The sequence below is a fragment of the Macaca mulatta genome, chromosome 3, assembly GCF_049350105.2.
Source record: "Macaca mulatta isolate MMU2019108-1 chromosome 3, T2T-MMU8v2.0, whole genome shotgun sequence".
Taxonomy (NCBI): domain Eukaryota; kingdom Metazoa; phylum Chordata; class Mammalia; order Primates; family Cercopithecidae; genus Macaca; species Macaca mulatta.
In genome coordinates this window covers 198,677,381-198,686,419 of record NC_133408.1, presented here as the reverse complement: position 1 = coordinate 198,686,419, position 9,039 = coordinate 198,677,381, and the positions used below count along the sequence as shown (strand labels likewise).

The following is a 9,039-nucleotide window of genomic DNA, read 5'->3' as shown; positions in this document are numbered from 1 at the left end:
TCTAAGGCACTAATGCCCATTCATGAGGAAGGGGAAGGAGATGAGGTTCTTCTTCAGGAAGAAGATGGAGAGCTCCCCCCGTTTCCATTACATTCCTTTTTGATGGCCAAGTAGAAGAAAACTCAGCATTGCTGGGGCAAGGACTGACATCTTGGGATCACAGAGATGGCAGAATCTTGTTTCAGGTCTTCTGAGGCTTTGTGCTCAATGGGTGAACTCTTACTCTGCAATGTCAAGTTTTTCCAAGGTTGTACTTGTAGTTAAAATTTGCAAAGTCTCTCCAACTACAGGTGAGAAACTGGGGTCAGGAATAGGTGTGCCCTCACTGATTTCCTCCAGTGGTGGAGTCTGAGGTAAAACATTAGGACAACCAAGGTGAACACCTGGCTCCTCTTCCGCCTTTGTTGTGGCTTGTGCCTTGTGTTCCCCTGAGACCGATGGCTGGTAAGTAATGCAGGGGTTGTCACTGGAGCTTGCTCACCCAGAGAAAAATGAGCCAGACTGAAACTTTTTGGAAGGAGGAGGCTTCAAGGGGATCTTCTTCCTTTTTTGAGACAGGGTCTAACTCTGTTGCCCAGGCTGGAGTGCAGTGGCACAATCTTGGCTCACTGCAACCTCCGCCTCCCAGGCTCAAGTGATTCTCCTGCCTGAGCCTACCAAGTAGCTGAGATTACAGGCATGCACCACTACCACCCAGCTAATTTCTGTGTTTTTAGTAGAGATGGGGTTTCACCATGTTGGCCAAGCTGGTCTCAAACTCCTGACCTCAGGTGATCCATCTGCCTTGGCCTCCCAAAGTCCTGGGATTACAGGCATGAACCACCACGCCTGGCCGGGATCTTCTTAAATGCTGTGTTGCACATGAAGCACTGGAACCGTTCAGTGTAGAAGCCTGGGCGACGCACTGAGACAGTGTCCCCATCACGTACCAGGGCTTTCCGAGAGTGCTCCAGCTTCTTAACAAACCTGTAAGACTGTAGAATGTCAGTGATGCCAATACAAAGCAGGATCCTTTCCCCTCTATTCTCCTGGGCAGGGATGCCACCCGTATGGTCATCGGTCTCCATGGGGCTGCCCCATCAAGCCTCTCCCTGGATGGATTCCATGGCTGTGGAATACAGAGCCTTCTGGGGGGCTGGTCTTCAAGTGTCAATGGAGCATTGTGCTTCACTGCTTCAGGGCTTTCGTGCATGATCTATGTTGTGGATTGACATCAAGAGGCTATAGTTCATTATCTCGAAGTCACGCTGCAGGGTCTTACAGAAAGCATTGTACATGTCAGCCTCCAAAAAAAAAAAAGGACCATCGGGATGTTTTGTAAGAAGTCTAGGTTTTTAAATGTGGGAAGAGGCTTCTCTCACTCTTTCTGGGAAGCCTGCTTTTTGTAGGTTGAACCCTTGAAGTAAAATTTGATACGCATATTGACCAGTCTTAGTAAGAGATTCTTCATCACCACAATCTGAATGTTCTTGCCACCTGCCTGCACACAGCACAGTCCACAGAATTTAGGCAGAAAAGTCCAAGGGTTCTGGTTGAGGTGGATGTGGTATCCTGGAAGCAGCTTCTGCAGAAACTCCACCTCTTTATGTTGAACTGTTTTAATAATGAATTCATCGTGGCTGGACACATAACAGGGAACCATCAGCTCCAGAGCTACTGAGTTCAATCAGTGGCTCACTGCAGAGGGAGTACAAGCCATCATCAGGGCGGACACCAAATAGCTCCTGAAAGTAGCAGAAGGCAACAGGTGCATAGGTCTTGAAAGGAAAGTCACTGCTGTGATGAGCAGGGGTCAGGTCGCTCCCTTCACTGGGGAAGAAGAGACTCTCCACCATGCAGAAATCTTGCATGAGGACATCACGCTGGGGTGTGGGACCCAGGCTCCCCACAGTGAGTAATGCCCAATCCCATGGCACATTTCAAGGCTGATGCGGTTGTCTTTCTACAGGTTGTCTCTCCTGAGGAATCAACACCTCAATGGCCTATTTTCTTGATGGGCATGCCTGAGACACAAGGCACCTCAGACGCAATGAGTCTCTTGATTCCAGATGCTGAGGACGAGGTACAGGAAGCGACCCCAGGATCAAAAGATGAAAAACCGACCACAGAGGAAGCCCTGAAGAGGCCGACGCCATCTTGGCAGCCCCTCCCCTCGGCCGCCTGGCCTCTTCCGATCCGGCTTTTCCTCTGCTCCAGTGGAATCTTCCTTCCCCAAGCCCCTTCACAGAACCCGCGACTGCGCCACCTCCCGGCCCGGCGGACCCCCCGCAGACGCGTGGAGCCGGCTCTGGACCAGCTCAGGGCCGCCCCATTCGCCTGGCCTGGGGAGAACTCCTGCCTCAAGTCCAGCCGCGAGTTTACCCGCTCCCCACAGGGGGCACTTTCCGCTTTCACAAAAGACTAAGCTCCCGGGAACAAGCCACACCTGGAAAACAAACGGGGCATGAAAAGCCCCAGCGGAGCGAACGCCCCGCTCCATCCTCCTGGACGGCCTGTTTATGCCCAACCCGGTCGCTCCACTCCGGTGGCCCAGAAAAATCCGAGCACTGCTGTAATAGATTTTATTATGAAATTACAATCATGAGCCTAGATATCCACTAAAAAGCAATCAAATCAAACATAATTAGTCAATCTAATTAATTTAAATTAATGTTTATTCACTCATTCACTGTTCATCTGCTCACACATGCTCACACACTGGTAATAGCAAGCGCCAAAGGCTTAAGAAAAAATAGTGAGAGAAAAATAAAATTGAGATGCAATATGCAAATCCCTTGCTGACTATGTGTTCAAAGAGACAGACAATCACTGCTCAGAGTCGCCGATGTTCTGGGCAGAGAGCCGATGTTCCCTAGGACCACAGCTGAAAAATCACTCGTTTTGTGGAAAGTTGGGTCCTAGGAATTGGGGTATGAGACTGGACATTTTTAAAGGAGAGAAAAATAGAAAGTACTCAGCACAGCCAGTGATATTTGAGGAGCACAGGCATGAGCGAGGTGCCTCGGGACAAGACCATGAGCCGAGGGCGCTCCTGGAGACTCAGTGCTGGCCTAAGGTTCTGGCCAAGTGCACAGATCCTCACCTCTAGCTCTGCCTGAGCCTCTGTCCTGAGCCTCCGTCTTCAGTCAGTAACTGCCTGCTGGCCGTTTCCACCTGCATATCCGGTCATGATTCAAACACTAAAGCTCATCTGGAAGCAGCGCACCCTCCGAACACCCCATTTCAGGAAACAGTGCTACAACCTTCCGTCCTGTTGGTCAGGCTGTTCCCATCCCTTCCCTGATTACCCATGCGCAGACACCTCACTCTGACAACTCTTCTTAGTTAATAACTCTAGTCAGTCTCTTTCATTCCCATTCTTTCAGTCATCAATGTAGTCTTTGTCCTCTAATCCCGCCACTCAAACGTGTGTGACAGGATCTCCTGCTTGGGTCTTCCCTCTAATCAATTCTATATGCTCCCATCATAGTCGCAGAATGCACAGTAACAAATTGAAGATACTGAGATACCTGCTTCACTGCATATAATTCATTGTTTCCCAAAATTTTAAATCTATGGGTCCTCCCTTCTTTTTTTGGTGGACACTTACTACTAACTCAATGAACAAGTGTTTTACAGAACACCCTATAGGGAATGTTTTCATAGCACAAAGTCCACACCCTTTTGTTTGACATTGAAGGTTTTCTGCAAACCTCCTGTATCTCCTGCTCCAATGTTATCTCTCATTATTCCCTTTTACTTATGTTCCTTGAATGTGCTATGTATAGCCTCCACGTGTGTTTCTGTGTCCTCCATGACCAAGGAATATCATCTCTATGTTTCTGGGGTTACTTAATGCTCTGTCTTAACTCAAAGGCCTGGTCCTCTTCACTTCATCCTTAACAGGACCCCTGGCAGCTCAATCACCCAGGAAATGTCTTTCTGCTGATTCATGTGTCACTCAATGTCGGGGCCACTCATGGCACTTTGGGGAACTTCTACTGGTAGAGATTATTTTGTCTCATCAGGGGCTGGTAGCTCTTCCTCAGTAACTCAGCCTAACGTCTGCTCTTGCTGGGGCTGCAGACATCTCAAAGATTCTATCATATCTTCCATCTGTCCCACTGTGCAATCTGCCCCTCTTCTGTGGAGGCCCTTGGCAGGCCCACCGTGTTCTAGCTCAGCTCCTATTTGTACCCTACCCAGGATATGGAATATTTCTGGTTTCTTTCATAGCATGCCACACAGGAGCTGTGGGAAGCTTAAGACTAATGATTTTCTCTCTTTGCCCAATCACTATCTTTATTCTGTTAGAATAACACATATTGGCTGGGAAATGAAGGATATTCCCAGAATTCTTTTTTTTTTTTTCTTTTCTTTAGGGACAAAGTTTCACTCTGTTGCCCAGGATGGAGTGTGATGGTACAATCATAGCTTACTGCAGCCTCAAACTCCTGGCTCAAGTGATCCTCCTGCCTCAGCCTCCTGCGCAGCTCAGACTACAGGCAAGCACCTTTTTTTTTTTCTTTTTGGTAGAGACAGGGTCTTGTATGTTGCCCAGATTGGTCTCTAACTCCTGGGCTCAAGCAATCCTCCCACCTCAGCCTCCCAAAGCACTGGAATTACAGGCCTGAGCCACTGCACCTGGCCTATTCCCAGAATTCTAAATGGGGATGGGGCACGCATCCCTATGCATCCAGCATCATCCTTAGGCTGCCCAACAGCCTCCCTGGGCTCTGTCATTTCAGTCTGGACAGTAAACGGCAGTGGAAGCCAAGACACATTGCTCTGATGTCTCATTTCTCCTCCTTCCCAGTCTCCAGGCCAAAGGGCTCTCTTTTCTTCCCCTACCTGCAGGAGGCACTTTCTCTGCCTTTTCTCTTCAACATGGATTTGCCCCCCTCTCCTCCATGATTTCAAGAAGACAGAAGGACAACTGGAGGACATGCTCTTCACAGAGGCAAAGAATTTTTTTAAAGCTATCAGTTTAATATTTTCAAAAGATCAATGTATAACACATATGGCTGTGTTTTATAAATTATAAAGCTGGTAAAAATAGAAGGAGTATAAATATTGTTAGTAATTACTTGAAGAAATTGAAAATGAGGAGAAAAATGTTAAAGACAGTCTTGCCTTTTGTCCAAGTCAGCCACGGCTGTGCTCTGGGCCCAGCGAGGACAGCAGAGGATCCGACTCCATCCTCCAATCACTGCAAAGATCCTACGAGGGTGGCGGCTGAGGAGCAGGGTTGGCAATCCTGCAAGTTCACTGCCAGCTGGGGAGAGGATACTTCTCTCCGTCGTGATTGCTGTTTATGAACTTCCCGCCCCAGGTCTAGGGTCTGCCAGGGATTGGCTGCATGTTTCAGTTCTGAGAGGTCCACACTGAAGAGTCACAATGAGCCTCTCTGTCCCTTGTTTATCACAAAAACCAAGTGTTTCCCCCTGTCATGGGTGCGTCCATCTGAGCCTGACCCACCCTCAGCACCCCATCTCACTACAGAAGCCAGAAATTCTAATGCCCAAGAAAAACAGAGATTTGGGCCAAAATATGCTCTAAAGTCAAGGCTCAAGTTTCTGAAGAAGTAGATTTATGTTACTAAAATTAGCATCTTTCCAAATTAGATCATCATCTGTAAAGCATTAACTATCACAGCCTGAGCCTGAATTTGGGTTCCTTGGTGAGAGGTGGTCAGCCCTTCTCAAAAACAGACTGAAGTTTTGTAGGTGATGGGGCTTTGGGTGGGCAAATCCTGATGTTGACCTTCCTCTCATAATGCACTCCTACAAAAGAAGACTCAGAAAGGTCTCAAGCACAGTCTTAATCAGCATTCAAGTGCAGCGGCCACCTGACAGTTTAGTCATCCTTTAATTAATGACCTCAACGTGCACTGTGTTTGAGTGGGTGCCAGGCGGTGCCCTAGGAATGCAAAGGTGAGTGAGACAGAGCCTCTTCTCCGCAACACTCACCTCTGATCCTAAACAGAGACTTGCAATTCCAAGAGTTAAGTGCTCTTATAGAGGGAAGCACAGGGCAATTTCCTGGACTCTGCTCCCACAGCTTTTATATAAACCACTGAAGACCGAAACCCATGTCGAGCTCCACTTCCACAGAAACAAACCATCTCATTGACTTTATCCATCTCAGTCCAATACAAATCCAGGAGTACAAGAAGTTCAGCTAACATGGAGCACTGTCTTTATTTGGTGTTGTATCTGAGTTAACATTCTATGTTTGGAACACTTGGGCACATTTTAGAAATTTTTGTTAGTCGAACAAATTATATTTAGGGACTGAATTCCAAGGCTGGTGACTCCCCCAATGCTGAGTCCACCTGAGGAATCATTAGAACTGCCCCTTTCTCCAGGGAGCCCATGAAAACTTCCTCGGGGTCACAGATTCTCTTACCAGGGCCTCTAGCACAATTCTAAAAGCTCAGCAGCCGCTCTTGCTGTTCAGAAGCCTGAGTTACCTCAGAAATGGGCAGGTTGAGAAGCGACTCACAGGCGTGTCTCTGTCACAGCCCAGGATGTGGGATGGAGGTCCATTGCAAACCCTGGGCCTGCAACGCCCTTAGGTGGGGATGGGGATTCCAGGCCTCCTTGGAGGGCGACCAGCACAGCCACATTAATGTGACATCTTGAAGCTGGAGGAGAGAAGGAGAAGACTACTCCCAGCATGATGAGCCTGGGCCTCTTTCAGCGCTGGCTGGCATCAGAGGGATTCCTCCGGGTGTCTTCCTCAGGGCTACCCACGGCTGATCGGGAGCAGGGAGCTCTGCGCTAACCTCTGTCCTCTCAAAACACCTGAGGAATTGACTCCTTTCCTGTCTGCTCCCATAGTGACTAAACCAATTTAAAGAAATTAAGAGGGAGCCTGGGAGCCCCATAGAAAGCGGCAAACAGCCCCTCGCTCTAGGCCAGGCCTGCTCTGAACCTCCTGCAGGCATTTGTATGTCTTCAAAGCCCTCTAATAGTCAATCCATCATATGCTTAACATAAACTGTTATTCTGTACTGTGTATAGTATACAGATATAAAATCCTAAATCATATTAAACCACAAGTCATTAGCAGATGCCTGTGCAGCTGTCTCACACACACACATTGAGTGTCTTCACAGCAGACACTTCCAGGATGGGTGCCACTTCCCTCCTGGTTTCTACCCTTCCCAGGGCACCCGTTTCTCAAGTCACAGCCCAGCCCTTGCCTGGCTGTCCTCAGAACGTCCTGCCCTGTTGCCCTAAGGCAGGCAGAAATCCCATCTTCTCCTTCTGAAGCTGGAGGAAAGAAAGCACATGCAAATTCTAAAACATTCCAAGTCCTAACTCTTTACAAGTCTTGCAGAAATTTTTATACCTGACTCATTCTTGTAATCTCATGACTTATCTGGAATTGGAAAAGAACTGCAGCTAAGTGTGAGGGGTTAGGAACAGGAATCGGAGGCTCCTGTAGAGATGAAATGAGGGGACAGGGGCGCCATTTGCAGGTGATGGGAGGAAGCTCAGCCAGGAAGAGGTCAGAGGTAACTGAAATCAGGCATTCCAGCGGGGAAGCAGAGACTCGGAGGCACGAAGCCTTGGGAGTTCTCAGTACAGGTAGCAGAGGTCAACCATTGACTTGGGGAGGACCCAACCTCCTGGCAGGGCCCCACTAACTGGATAGAGGTGAAGACTCAGTCCAGGAGTAAAGCTGCCAGCACCAGTGAGGTCTGAGCTGGTCAAGATTACTTGGCTCACCTCTGAGTCAACTAAGGTAAACTCTTGAGTTCTTCAAGTTCTCCAACTCTCAGCCTCCTTCCCAGGTCTCAGAGCAGAACCCAGACTGAAGGTGAACTCAAGGACTGCCAGCTGTGTGCAAAGTGTGGCCTTCAGATCAGGAAATGGGGCTGGTCATGATAGTTTTATGATGTTTTGCTTGCTGCAAGAATTCACAGTCTGTCATTATTAGTGTCAGACACCAAAATGGAGCCTCCCTTGCTATGTATTGCAATAAAGACCATTCTCATTTCTCTAAGTTTGCTCTTAATAACCATTAGTGAATGCTATATGGCACTTGACATCATAGCAGACAGTTTTAGGGTGGTAAATTATGTTTGAAGAGAACATTTTGAAAGAGTTTAAAACTTAGTCAAGAAAACAGTTAAATAGGGATGGAACATGTTTTCCTCTGTGATAACTGAGAGGAGCTCAGGGGTGCTGACAATTTTAGGTCAACAGGGAGAAGAAGTAGCATCCTCCTCCTCGCAGAAAACCGTTGTGCAAATCAAGGCGCTGGGATGATGTGTGGGCACTTAACACATTTTGTAATGAGAACATAGAAAATAGCATAAAGATAAAAACAACAGCAACCAGGCGATGACCTCTCAGGGTAAGAAATATTACTGAATAGCTGGATCGTCCTGTGCACCTGGGTGCCTCTCTCCTACGCCATTTCTCTTATCCTGGTCAAGCCTGTGGGGAAACGTCTGTTATCGTGTGCCCAGAACTAATTCTTGACACCAGGACCAAAAATATTAATGATCAGTCCTTCCTTCTCAAAGACCCGCATCCTTTACAATATTTTATAATGTGATGTTTTGGCAGGAACGATTACCATTCCAAAGTGGAACAGTGGCTCTCAAGCTGGAGAGAGGACCAGACTCCCCGGGAAGGCCAGTTAAAATGCAGGCAGCTGAGAAAGTACCCCAAGTTTCTGATTCGGTAGGTCAGGGTGGAGAACCTGGGCAAGGTCCCAAGGGATGCTGATGCTGCTGAGCTGGGAACCACCCTTTGAAAACCTCTGCTGTGTGGAAAGTGGGTGGGAAAACTGAGAAAGGACAAGCCACACCAAAGATGCAGCTGCAGACAGGGGCCAGCCTGAACTGCTTTCTGGAGAAAGTCCCCACAACTCAGCAGCCTGGACAGAGGGTTGGAAGAGGTGAGTGGACATTCTATTTTATTTATCCAGTCATTGTCCACTCATGCCTTGAAGTTGGAAAGGGGTAAATTCAGGGGAAATAAAGACCTTAGGACTGTTAACCTATCAAATTACATCAAGAGAAACCACATGCTAACTGTCTAC

General features: G+C 47.9%; 1 pseudogene; it reads right to left on the bottom strand.

The window, feature by feature from the left end:
* Positions 1-204: 204 nt before the first annotated feature.
* Positions 205-2,135, bottom strand: LOC100429585 (phosphatidylinositol 4-phosphate 5-kinase type-1 alpha-like; annotated as a pseudogene).
* Positions 2,136-9,039: the final 6,904 nt, after the last annotated feature.